At 49.4% G+C, this 13834-nt stretch overlaps 1 protein-coding gene across 1 annotated transcript in view; it reads right to left on the reverse strand.

Annotated features, from left to right (window-relative positions):
• LOC149441653 (striatin-interacting protein 1-like) overlaps positions 1-13834 on the reverse strand; it is a 301884-nt gene that overhangs the window by 24043 nt on the left and 264007 nt on the right. The window lies entirely within an intron of this gene.

Consider the following 13834-nt stretch of genomic DNA (forward strand, 5'->3'; position numbering starts at 1 on the left):
TGGGTGAGGGAGCAGGTGAGGGAAGAGGGGGGTGACCGGAGGAGTTGAGAGGGGATACGGTCCAGGGGGCAGGTAGTGAGGCGGGCTTCTGAGAAGACTCTGGTGACTTCCTCAGTGGTAGTAGGGCTGAAGGAGTGCAGTGCTGGGGGGGTTACGGTAAGCGGGGCCTTGGGTGTGGTGGGGGGCAGTGCGGTTGCGAGGTCAGAGGAGGGGAGAGATGAGGGGGTGATGGGGGGGGGAGGCAGATTGCGAGTTGACTATGTCCTTACGGATTGCGTCAATCTTGTTGTGGAAATGAGTGGCAATCTCGTGGGCGGTAAGTGAGGTACTGAGTGGAGGAGGGGGGGGAGAGAGCAGGGAGTTGAAGGTAGAGAAGAGTCGGCGAGGGCAGGTGGAGAGGGTGTTGATCAGGTTAACGAAGTAGGCCTGCTTGGCGGTGTGGAGGGAGGAGGTATAGGTGAGGAAGGCAGATTTGTAGAGGGAGAACGCACGAGGGAACCTGGTTTTGCGCCAGTCTCTCCAGCGCGCGACTGCGACATTTGAGGCATTTAGTATGGTTGTTCTGCCATGGTTGGAGCGGTCTAGGTTTGATGTTGCGTGTGGTTAGGGGTGCCAGAGAGTCTAGGGTAGCCGATAGTGAGTCGTCGTACGCGGTGGTGGCTAGGTCAGGACATGACAGTGGAAGGATGCTGTCGTGTAGGCGGTCGGCAGCCGAGTGGAGGGGGGCCGGGTTCAGGTTGCTGGTGATGGTTTGGCGCTCTGGGGAGGGGGGGGGGGGGGAGTTAGGGGAAGATGTCCCCAGCGGATAGGAGAAGGGTGAGGAAGGTGGCATGGGAATGGGAAGTGCAGGAGCGTGTGGGTCTGATAGTGGTGGCACGTGGGTCGACGGGGGAGTGGAGTAGCAGGAGTAGGTGGTGAGTGCCGTAGTGGGGAGAGGGGAGAAGTGAAGGGGCAATGTAGAGCTTTATGGGGGTAGGCAGGTAGAGGGAGGCGATTTTTGGGATGGAGGAGAGGAAAACAAGGAGGAGGAGTGCAGGTGGCATGTTGGGGTGAGTGAAGTGTTGGTCGGGGGATGTGAAGGGATACAGGTCAGGGCAAGGTGATGTGGAGAGTCTGTATCACCGTGGAGGAGTCCATTTGAGTCCTTCTGTAGGGGGAGAGTGAGAGTGAAGGGCAGCAGCTGGCTGGCTGCAGTCTGTGGGTGCAGTATGCTGGCGTCCGTGGGTGCTGCGGCACGTCTTCAGTGGGTCCGGTGGTTCGGCGAGCGGAGGGGTCGTAGGGTGCGATGTCTGGGGGTGTTGGTAGGCATGGCGTCTGGTGATGCTGGCGGCTCGGTGACTGGAGATGTTGAGGCCGGGCGTCAGGTGCTGAGGGCTCGGCGTCGGGAGGCGATGAAGGTGCTGAAGGGCGCAGCGTCGGGAGGTGTTAAAGGGTCATCGTCAGGAGGTGGTGTGGACCGACATCTGGAGGTGGAGTGGGCTAGGCGTTGGCAGGTGCAGTAGGGCTCGGCGTCCGTGAGCGAAGTGAGCCAGTGCATGCGGATGTTGCGGGTCAGCGACTGAGGGATGCTAGGGGCCCAGCATCCATGGGAGCGGTAGGGCCTGGTGTCAGTGGGTGCTGAAGGCCGCGTGGCAGGCTTGACTCCGCCAGATTGGATAGGGCTCAGGGCTGTGTGGTGGTAGGTGCCCGGCTGCGTGGTACCCGGAGGGGAGCAGGGAGGCAACTGGTAGTGGAGGCTTACCCTCTCGGTGCGAGTGGCGGGGGTGCAGCGACGTCTCGATTTGCTGGGTGGCCCGTGGCTGGGTGCCCACTGATGCAGGGTGCTGGGTGGTCTGAAGCAGCCCCTAGGCTGGGGCAGGGTGCTGGGTGCAGGTAGCTGGGTGCCCCTCTCGGTGCAGGTGGCGGAGATGCAGCGACGTCTCAATTTGCTTGGTGGCCTGGAGAGAGGTCCCTGGTCCGAGGCTGGGTGCCGGCTGCTGCATGGTGGTGGGTGGTCTGGAGCAGCTCCTAGGTGCAGGTAGCTGGGTGCAGGGTGTCCAGAGGTAGTAGCTGGGTGCCGGTAGCTGGGTGCAGGGTGGCCTGAGGTGGGCCCAGAGCTGATGGGGACGGCTCAAGGGAGACAGGCAGGCCAGCGGGCTGGGCAGCGGAGCAGCAATCAGTGGGCCTGAGCTGGTTCCTGGTGGTCAGGGATGGATCCAGGGCTAGTGAGGAGGGCCCTGGGGAGGCTGGCAGGTCGTCAGGGATCGGGGAACGGAGCGGCGGCGACCCGGGCCGATGCCCGGCGATCCGGTTTGGCCGCGGCTGAAATCCGCTTTTTCACAGGTAAATGTTGCTGTCTCATCTTCACCTTAACTTGTCTCACTGCTATGCACTGACTTTCTGCAAAATTCAAGATAATCAATCTATATCTTTTTGTCTGTTTGTGGTGATTGATTCACACTGCCTTTTTGCCTCTGTGATCAGAGAATCAATCATCTTTTATGACTTTGGCCTGTGCCTGGTATGGCTTGACCAATCACCCCCATTCATAAACATATGAATTATCAGTTCCTAATTGGGGTGGAGAAGGATTCCTCATTTGATCATCTCTCTATAAACGTAGACCAGCTTATGGGGGAACTCGCAGAGAGGGGGCTCAGTCACAGATAGGGCATTGTCCTGCGTGAGTGCATTTTCTGCTGGAGTGCGAAACAGCAGTTTAACTAAAACAGGGTAACTAAAGCAGCAAGAAGATACAACAAAGAACTCTACTGCACTCTGGATGGACTGTAAGCAAAACACCCTGCTTTTATGAGATCAAGACCCTGACCCCTGCAGGTCATAATGTCGACATCGACATAAACTGTTTCATAGAGAATAGTTGATGTCACACAATTACCTTTATATAAATATATTTTATTCCCTCCTTTGAATACATAATTTATATTTTCATATTATGTATAACTAATGTTTATGTACTTATGCTATTTTATTTATGTCATCTACTAACTTATTTATTGATTTATGTACTATGTTTTTCATTTGTTTATGACCGTATATGATGTATGCAACTTCAAATCAGCAAACGTTTTTTAGAGTATATCTATAAATTACCGTATTTTCCGGCGTATAAGACGACTTTTTACCCCTTGAAAATCTTCTCATAAGTCGGGGGTCGTCTTATACGCCGGTATAGGGCATGCTGACACTTTTTAGGGGGGCGTCGCGTTGCCGCCGCTGCCCCCCCCTTCCAAGGGACACTAAGTACAGGGGTGGGCAGGGGCTGCTGTTTCTTACCTGGCTCCGGTCCCACGACGATCCGGTCCAGGAAGCGCGGCTGCTCCTTCATTCAGTTCAGCTACTGGATGTTCGCGCGGCTGCTTGGCTCCGCCTCCTCACCGGTGATTGGCCGCCAGGCACACAGGCGGCCAATCACCGGCGAGGAGGCGGAGCCGAGCGGCCCCGCGAAAATTGAGTGAAGGAGCGGCCGGTAAGTGTGCCGTACAGAGGTGCTGCTGCAACCACATATGCTGGCTGAAGCAGCACCATACTGGAACAGGGGTCAGCAAGTGTCATTGGTGTCAGTGGGAGGAATAGTGCCCCATGATACCAATGATGGGGCATTATTCCTCCCACTGACACCAACGATGGGGCACTTCCCCCCCCCCCCCCCACTGACACCAACGATGGGGCACTATTCCTCCCCCCTCACTGACACCAACGATGGGGCACTATTCCTCCCCCCTCACTGACACCAATGATGGGGCACTATTTCTCCACCCCCCACTGACACCAATGATGGGACACTATTCCTCTCACTGACACCAATGTTGGGACACTATTCCTCCCACTGACACCAATGTTGGGACACTATTCCTCCCACTGACACCAATGTTGGGACACTATTCCTCCCACTGACACCAATGTTGGGACACAATTCCTCCCACTGCCACCAATGTTGGGACACTATTCCTCCCACTGCCACCAATGATGGGGCACTATTCCTCCCACTGACACCAATGATGGGGCACTATTCCCCCCACTGATACTAATGATGGGGCACTATTCCTGCCACTGATATCAATGATGGGGCACTATTCCTCCCACTGACACCAATGATGGGGCACTAATTCCTGCCACTGATACCAATGATGGGGCACTATTCCACCCCCCACTGACACCAATGATGGGGTGCTAATCCTCCCACTGACACCAATAATGGGGCACTATTCCTCCCACTGACACCAATGATGGGGCACTATTCCTCCCACTGACACCAATGATGGGGCACTATTCCTCCCACTGATACCAATGATGGGGCACTATTCCTCCCACTGACACCAATGATGGGGCACTATTCCTGCCACTGATACCAATGATGGGGCACTATTCCTCCCACTGACACCAATGGTGGGGCACTATTCCTGCCACTGATACCAATGATGGGGCACTATTCCTCCCACTGACACCAATGATGGGGCACTATTCCTGCCACTGATACCAATGATGGGGCACTATTCCTGCCACTGATACCAATGATGGGGCACTATTCCTCCCACTGACACCAATGATGGGGTGCTAATCCTCCCACTGACACCAATGATGGGGCACGATTCGTCGCTCTGACACCAATGATGGGGCACTATTCCTCCCACTAATACCAATGATGGGGCACAATTCCTCCCACTAATACCAATGATGGGGCACTATTCCTCTCACTAATACCAATGATGGGGCACTATTCCTGCCACTGATACCAATGATGGGGCACTATTCCTCCCACTGACACCAATGATGGGGCACTATTCCTGCCACTGATACCAATGATGGGGCACTATTCCTCCCACTGACACCAATGATGGGGCACTATTCCTGCCACTGATACCAATGATGGGGCACTATTCCTCCCACTGACACCAATGATGGGGCACTATTCCTGCCACTGATACCAATGATGGGGCACTATTCCTGCCACTGATACCAATGATGGGGCACTATTCCTCCCACTGACACCAATGATGGGGTGCTAATCCTCCCACTGACACCAATGATGGGGCACGATTCGTCGCTCTGACACCAATGATGGGGCACTATTCCTCCCACTAATACCAATGATGGGGCACAATTCCTCCCACTAATACCAATGATGGGGCACTATTCCTCTCACTAATACCACTGATGGGGCACTATTCCTCCCACTGATACCAAGGATGGGGCACGATTCTTCCACTGGTGTGCATTGGAAGAGGGGTAGTCTTATACGGCGAGTATAGCCCAAACACTACATTTTAACAGGAAAAGTAGGGGGTCGTCTTATACGCCCAGTCGTCTTATACGCCGGAAAATACGGTATATATGCATTTACAGATCCCATATAGCATTGATAATAATGCTTTTTTTTTTTTCAGTTTATGACTGCTAATAAGTTTTACCCAATGGCACTTTCCTATTCACCTGTATTTTATATATTTATAATAATAGTTTTATCAATAGTGTCCTTTCTGTATTCTGGCTTCTAGTACCTGTCAATACATGCATTCATTTCAGTCCGGAAGGTTTGGGCAACCGGACAAAACCACCAAATATGTATGTAAGTTCCGACCATCGCACAACCCCTAAAGCATTCTGGATAATGGCCCGGTGAGACACGCAGCCGGATCAGCTTAGTAGGTCGGTCCAGTCTGTGGAGCGAGAGTTCGAGGAACGTGTCAGGCTTGTTCGCTTTAGTGTAGTATTTGTGTTGTCTATGGCGAGAGAGTTCCGCTTGATCTGTGAAAAAAAGGTCCAGTTCCAATCAGGATTGCTCTAAGGCTTCACAAGTGCTAGGTGATGGTGCAGCCTGGAAGACCAAGATGAAACTGATTGTAATTCCCCTCGAGACAGGAACGTTGCTAACGTTTTTCTCTGTTTAAAAAAGATGCTTTGCTAATACAGTATCCCCTAAGAACAGGTTTGTGTGCCTCCCATAGGAGGAGGGGAGAGATGTCTGGAGTGGAATTGTTGGACAAGTACTCTTTGAGAGCAATCTCAATATCCAAGCTGTGGGAAGGATGGGATAGAAGGTTATCATTTAGTACCTAAGAAGTCTCAGGTGTCGATGTGGCTAGAGATGAGATGGTTGTGAGGACTGCACTATGGTCCGACCAAGGTATAGGGAGAAGGTCAGAGGCAAGAAGCTGGGAGGAGGATCTGACAGTCAAAAATATATGGTCAATACGCGAAAACGTCTGGGGAGGATGCGAGTAAAAGGTGTACCGGCGTTTCACCAGGGTTAAGTTCTCTCCACGTATTGACTAAAGAGTGACGATGGAGGAGTTGTTGAAAAGACATTCTGGAGGCCGGCAGAAGAGTCGGTTGTGGGGATTTGTCCAGAAAGGGGTATATTGTACAATTAGAGTCTCCGCAAATGAGTAGTGTGACACGTTTGTGGTGATCCGTGATAGTCAGGAAATGGGAGAGAAACGGTAGTAGGCCCTGGTTAAGAGCGTAATAGGTGACGATGGTAACTTCAGAGTCAAGGAGTAGCCCTCACAGAAGGAGGTATCGACCCTCAGGGTCTTTGATTTCTGTATGAAGAGTAAAAGGGGTTGGGCGATGGAAGGCATCTCTTCTTTTGGAAGCACCAGAAGCAGTAAAAACCTGGGGATAGAGGGGGCCAAAAAATTTGGGTGTGGAAGTGGAGGTGAAGTGCGTCTCCTGTAGGCAGATGGTATGAGCTGTTGGGAAGCGAAATAGTGGAGAGCTTTGCTTCGTTTCTGCAGGACATTAAGGCCCTGCACGTTCAGGGGACTCATGGGGGAAGGGTGCAAGCCGCTAAGAGATGGTAGATCTTGGGTGAGTTATATTCGGAGTGGTGCCAAGAAGAGGAGAAAAAGAGCATGGAAGTCACACTGGGGAGCAAAAGAGAAAAATTAAAAAGTTGAAAGTGTAAAAAAAAAAAAAAAAGCTAGAGGGCTACTAGAGCCCAAAGGTTGGCATTAAGACATCCACACAGCAGGAGGACCCGAGGGTCAAGGATAGCCCAGGGCAGTGCAAAAATCCGGGGGGAAACGCAACTCAGGTAAAAACATAATTCTGTAAAACAATACCCCCCCCACTCTGCATTCTTTCACTTCCTCTTCTCCAAAGCAAGAATATCCTTCCCTTCCATCCACTCTATATCTTCCTTCATTCACTTTTTCACTTTCACTTCAGAGTTTTCCCATTTTTCCCATTTCGCATAATATACCTCCATCTTATCTTCCTGCATATAATAGAGCTTCTCCATCCTACGAATCCAGTTTACTCTTTCTATCCAATCCTCCTCTTTCCGTACTTCTGGTTTCCTCCAATACTTCGGTATCAGGCTTTTTGCAGCGTTCATATAATACCCTAAACCTAATTTCTTATATTTGCTAACTGATAGCTCTGAACTATGCAGCAAACATTGTTTTAAGAGTGAAAAATAAAAGTAATAAGAAATAGTTATGTATATTTATTATGAATTTGTTGAAAGTGTTTTGTTATTGCTTTGAAAAATAAATATTTAAATTAAAAAAAAAAACAAAACATAATTCTGTAGGCACCAACTTGTATCAGTAGGTGCCCAGGTTCTTGTTCCGCCAAAGAAGTTTAAGGACCCGGTGGCCTATAAGAGTGTTGTAACCCATCGGGGGTGCCAGGGAACAAAAGTTGAGACCATATGGGGCTGTAGCTGGAGGTTCTGCAGTGTGTCGAGGAGGTCGTCTGGTGATTTACAGGTGTACACCCGGGCTTGGAAGGAGAACCGAACCGCGATTGGGAAGCTCCATCTGTAGGCAATGCTTTGCTGCTGAAGGACCAGAAGGTGGGGTTTCATAGCTCTACGTTTGGCAGTCGTACCGGGGCAACGGTCTTGAAACAATTGATAGCTATGGCCCTGAAATGTCAGGGATCCTGCGGTACGAACAGCTTGGAGAAGCTGTTCTTTTGTGCGAAAATAGTGGAATTTGGCAATAATGTCGCGTGGCGGGCCATCTGGGCAACGAGGGGCCAACACCCTGTGAACGCTGTCCATATCAAGGCGTTCAATTGGTCGCCGGGCACATTCTTGAAACAGGGTCGTGACAGTGGAAAGAACGTCCGTGATTGTTTCTGGGAGGCAGCGGATTGGCAGGTTGGAGCGGCGGGCCCTGTTGTCAAAGTCCTCTAGGCAGGACTGCAAGGTCACATTTTCGTCATACAAAAGTCATGCTCATCAGAATGGGTATGGAGGGTGTTATCCTGGTTGTCAACTCGGTGTTCTAGATGAGAGGTACGTTGCCCCAATTCGCGGATTTCTTTGGATAGCTTGTTGGTAATGCATCCAAGATCTGTTTCAGGGCCTTGTGCAAATTGTTTCAGGAGGTCAAGACAGAGGTGGTAGTGCGTAGGGGGGTCCCCATGTCAGAGTCGGACTCCCCATCAGAAGAGCCTCTTGAGCTGGAATGAGCTGGCTGCAGTGCAGCATAGGTTGAGCCTGTGTCTGTGTGGATAGTGCAGGCCTTGGAGGAGGCTCTAGCTAAAGCCTCTTTGATCAGCTTCCTCTGTGGCTGATGCTTGCCAGCTCCCCAGACCATGTCAGGGGGTGCAGAGGGGGGTTGCCACGGCAACCCGATGTGACACGGGGCCAAAGCAGACCAGGAGCGGTGTCTGGGAGGCTGTATCCCCGTCTTTGTGCGGAGCCTCAGGTGGACATGTCTGTCTTGGTGGCCCCGCGCATGTGCACCAGACAATATATTTTTTGCAACTAATAGACAATCTCACTATTTCTGCGAATGCCTTTTCTGTAACGATAGATGTGGAAGCGCTATATAGTTCTATACCCCATGATCTGGGGCTAGCCACGATTCAAAGGATACTGACTCAGAGAGGAACTCAGGACTGGCTCTAAAATGAGTACATCCTCTGGCCTAGAGTTCATCCTTAACCACAATTTTAGTGATGGGGACCTGCACACCCCATCCTATGCCAATCTGTACCTGGGGGAATGGCAGCAATCCCTTCTCTCCGGTGAGGACCTCTCAATGTACACCCGCCATATTTCCAGAAGGCAGAGGTACGTAGATGCTGTCTTTCTCATATGGGAGGGGCCTGAAGAATTATTGTTCAAGTGGTTTTATATATTAAATACTAATTATCTGAACCTGAAACTTACGATGTCTCATATTTCTAAGACAGTTACCGTGTTTTCCGGCGTATAAGACAACCCCCTACTTTTCCTGCTAAAATGTAGTGTTTGGGCTATACTCGCCGTATAAGACTACCCCTCTAGCAATGCACACCAGTGGGAGGAATAGTGCCCCATCATTGGTATCAGTGGAAGGAATAATGCCCCATCATTGGTATTAGTGGGAGGAATAGTGCCCCATCATTGGTATCAGGGGGACGAATAATGCCCCATCATTGGTGTCAGTGGGAGGAATAGTGCCCCATCATTGTTATTAGTGGGAGGAATAGTGCCCCATCATTGGTATCAGGGGGAGGAATAGTGTCCCACCATTGGTGTCAGTGGGAGGAATAGTGCCCCATCATTGGTATTAGTGGGAGGAATCGTGCCCCATCATTGGTGTCAGTGGGAGGAATAGCACCCCATCATTGGTGTCAGTGGGAGGAATAGCACCCCATCATTGGTATCAGTGGCAGGAATAGTGCCCCATCATTAGTATCAGTGGGGGGAATAGTGCCCCATCATTGGTGTCAGTGGGAGGAATAGTGCCCCATCATTGGTGTCAGTGGGAGGAATAGAGCCCCATCATTGGTATCAGTGGGAGGAATAGTGCCCCATCATTGGTACCGGTGGGAGGAATAGTGTCCAAACATTGGTGTCAGTGGGAGGAATAGTGCCCCATCATTGGTGTCAGTGGGGGGTGGACTAGTGCCCCATCATTGGTGTCAGTGGGGGGTGGACTAGTGCCCCATCATTGGTGTCAGTGGGGGGGGGGTAGGAATAGTGCCCCATCGTTGGTGTCAGTGGGGGGGAGGAATAGTGCCCCATCATTGGTGTCAGTGGGAGGAATAGTGCTCCATCATTGGTATCAGTGACACCAATGATGGGGCACTATTCCTCCCATTGACACCAATTACACTTGCTGACCTCTGTTCTAGTATGGTGTTGCTGCAGCCAGCATATGTGGTTGCAGCAGCACCTCTACACGGCACACTTACCGGCCGCTCCTTCACTCGATTTTCGCAGGGCCGCTCGCCTCCGCCCCCTTGTCGGTGATTGGCCGCCTGTGTGCCTTTCCTGAGCTACAGTTCTGGCGGCCAATGACCGGTGAGGAGGCGGAGCCGAGCAGCCATGCGAACATCCAGTGGCCGAACTGAAGGAGCAGCCGCGCTTCCTGGACCGGATCGTCGTGGGACCGGAGCCAGGTAAGAAACAGCAGCCCCTGCCCACCCCTGTATTTAGTGTCCCTTCCTTTGGAAGGGGGGGGGGCGGCGGCGGCACCGCGCCACCCCCCTAAAAAGTGTCAGTATGCCGTATGACGACCCCCGACTTTTGAGAAGATTTTCAAGGGGTAAAAAGTCGTCTTATACGCCGGAAAATACGGTAATTTTCTGGATACTATCATCCTTAGAGAACCTGATGGGCGTCTAATAAGCAGTCTCTACTGTAAAAGTACAGCGGGTAATACAATACTACACGCTCATAGTTTCCACCCGCAGCCTCTTTTAAATTCTATTCCATATACCTCAGACTGCGACGGAATTGCTCTCAGGAATTTACTTTTAAAGTAGAAGCCGATAACTTGAGAAACAGATTATTAGAAGAGGCTACAGTAAGACATGCCTTTAAAAAGCTTATAATAGAGCAATCAAATCATCTAGTGATCAACTACTCTATAAACCAAAAAAGGAGCCCAACCAACAAGGTCCTACATGGATCATTTTACTAACGTAAACCAATTAACAATTACAAATCAAGCAAATTAAAAAAAAAAAAAAAAAATCATTAGTCCCTCTTAACACAAGATCCAATCATTCAGAAATTCATCAGTAAAACACCAGATAGAGGAAAAAGTAGGCAAGGTGCCGTATGTACAGACATATCCACAGTATGAAGGTCTGCAATGCAGTTCTCCCTGTGGGTAGACATGCAGCCTTATTACATGAACATAAACCTCCGAGAATAAAATTTACAGCCACTGATCATGTCCATGTCTCACAAAGAAAACAGGACTGGAATAAGGTCTTTTTACAGTTAGAACAGAAATGGATATTTAAATTGAAAGCAACATGTCCCCCAGGGTTAAATGATACTATTGAAGAGGCTTTCAGTCTATTGATACGTGTTGATAGCACCATGCGGGCATGTAATTTAAATGAGTCCCACATTGATCCCACTGATGTCGTGTTGCGATTGACATTAAAGTAGTACTAACAGCAAAAAGAATAATTAACGAGCGCTTGGAGATGTATAACAAGCAGCTGGCATGAAAGGCACAAACCTCAAACCTTCACACTAAGATAACAACACATGCAGCGCTATAAATGGTTAATATAAAGTAACATATAAGGTAATACGTGATGGACTACTAGTGCTTAGTGGTGATTGATAAGTGTCCTCATAACATAATGCAATAGTCCCAATAAACTGTGCAAAACGTGGTTGACTCCGTGCTGAAAAGTGTCTAATATTATGCACTCACCAGAAAGCGCATAATATGCGCATTTGAGTTGTCAGACCACTCCTGGTCCCAGAAAGTTGAACCTGTATGGATCATCTGGCAAGCTGTCACTCTGATGAGAAAAAACTTTTCCTTGGCCAGCAGGGGGATTCCCGACATCCAGAGACCCTTATAGGACTGATCCAGGTTCCTTAACCAGGGCACTCATATGAAGTATCCACCTTAAGAGAGGGGGGGCTTGACTTGGTCAGCATCGCGTTCATTCACATGTGAATGAACGCGATGCTGACCAAGTCAAGCCCCCCCTCTCTTAAGGTGGATACTTCATATGAGTGCCCTGGTTAAGGAACCTGGATCAGTCCTATAAGGGTCTCTGGATGTCGGGAATCCCCCTGCTGGCCAAGGAAAAGTTTTTTCTCATCAGAGTGACAGCTTGCCAGATGATCCATACAGGTTCAACTTTCTGGGACCAGGAGTGGTCTGACAACTCAAATGCGCATATTATGCGCTTTCTGGTGAGTGCATAATATTAGACACTTTTCAGCACGGAGTCAACCACGTTTTGCACAGTTTATTGGGACTATTGCATTATGTTATGAGGACACTTATCAATCACCACTAAGCACTAGTAGTCCATCACGTATTACCTTATATGTTACTTTATATTAACCATTTATAGCGCTGCATGTGTTGTTATATTAAAGTAGTACTGCCATTCTCGCTGGATGTCCTCATGGTCTGTTAGAACATAGCCAAAAGGGGTGCAACCACCATGAGGTGCTTGTGGGGCTAAATGAAGAGTGGCCCTGCAAGGGGCATGGTCGGATAGAATTCTTGGGTGGAAACCTGCATCTTCCAATAGAGGTAGCAAAATTGAGGACACAAGTATGAAATCTATATGGAACATGGTGGAATGAATCGCTGGGAAACAAGAGAACGCCTGCGTTTGGGGGTATTTTTATCGTCAGGTATCTGTCAGAGCAAAATCAGTGAACAAATGACCAAGTCTGGTTGTCGTTGGGGTAGGAGGGTCTGTTATGGAACTGGTCCCGAGTAGCATTCAAAACTATATTGAAGTCGCCAAGCCATATAGCAGGTACCGTAGGGTGTTGAGCCATTAAGAGAAAACCCTCGATGACCGCTGCAGAATTATAGGGGGGTGGAATGCAACAAGCCAGGATTAAAAAGTAACGCCCACACAAGGTTACATGACTGAAAATGTATCTCCCATTGGGGTCAATGCTAAGTGAGAGCAATTCAAATTGTACCATTTTGGTCACCAACACAGACACCCCGTGAGAATACTCAGTGGCATGGTATGCCCAGCCAATCCACAGGTGCTTCAAAGCCAGCTGGAGTTGGTCTGTGACATGCGTTTCGACCAGCACTACTAAGTCCGCCTGTTGGGATTTAAGACAGTTGAATATGGTTGATCGCTTTAGTTAATAACAGATCCCGTGGACGTTCCATGTAAAAAAACTTTACCGAAGCCATGAGGTACTGTATAACATGGATCAGTGGGGAGCCGATAGCATAACCCCCATGGCTGAGAAATTATGGAGAGCATCCTGAGCATAAGGAAGTATATACACCCTATTCCAAATTATTATGCAAATTCTATTTAAGTGTCACAAAGATTAAATATTTTGTTTTTCAGTTTAACTCATGGATGGCATTGTGTCTCTGGGCGCTTTTGATCACTGAAAACAATCTCGGACACCTGGGATAACTAGATTGGCCGGTGAGTCCAAGTTAAGGAAAAACTACTAAAGGAGTAGTAGTAAGCAGAGCACCATTTTCAAGCAATATGGGGAAGAAAAAGGATCTCTCTGCTGCCAAAAAGCGTGAAATAGTTCAATGCCTTGGACGAGGTATGAAAATATTAGATATTTCACGAAAACTTAAGCGTGATCATCGCACTAATAAGAGATTTGTGGCTGATTCAGAGCACGGACGGGTTCGTGCAGATAAAGGCACATTGAGGAAGATTTCTGCCAGATCCATGAATCGGATCAAGAGAGCAGCTGCTAAAATACCATTACACAGCAGCAAACAGATATTTGAAACTGCTGGTGCCTCTGGAGTCCCGCGGACATCAAGGTGTAGAGTCCTCCAGAGTCTTGTAACTGTGCATAAACCTTCTATTCGGCCACCACTAACCAATGCTTACAAGCAGAAACGGCTGCATTGGGCAGAAAAATACATGAAGACTAATTTTCAAACAGTCC

Source organism: Staurois parvus, unplaced genomic scaffold (genome assembly GCF_062004578.1).
Source record: "Staurois parvus isolate SC_StPar_1 unplaced genomic scaffold, SC_StPar_1.0 ptg000961l, whole genome shotgun sequence".
NCBI lineage: Eukaryota > Metazoa > Chordata > Amphibia > Anura > Ranidae > Staurois > Staurois parvus.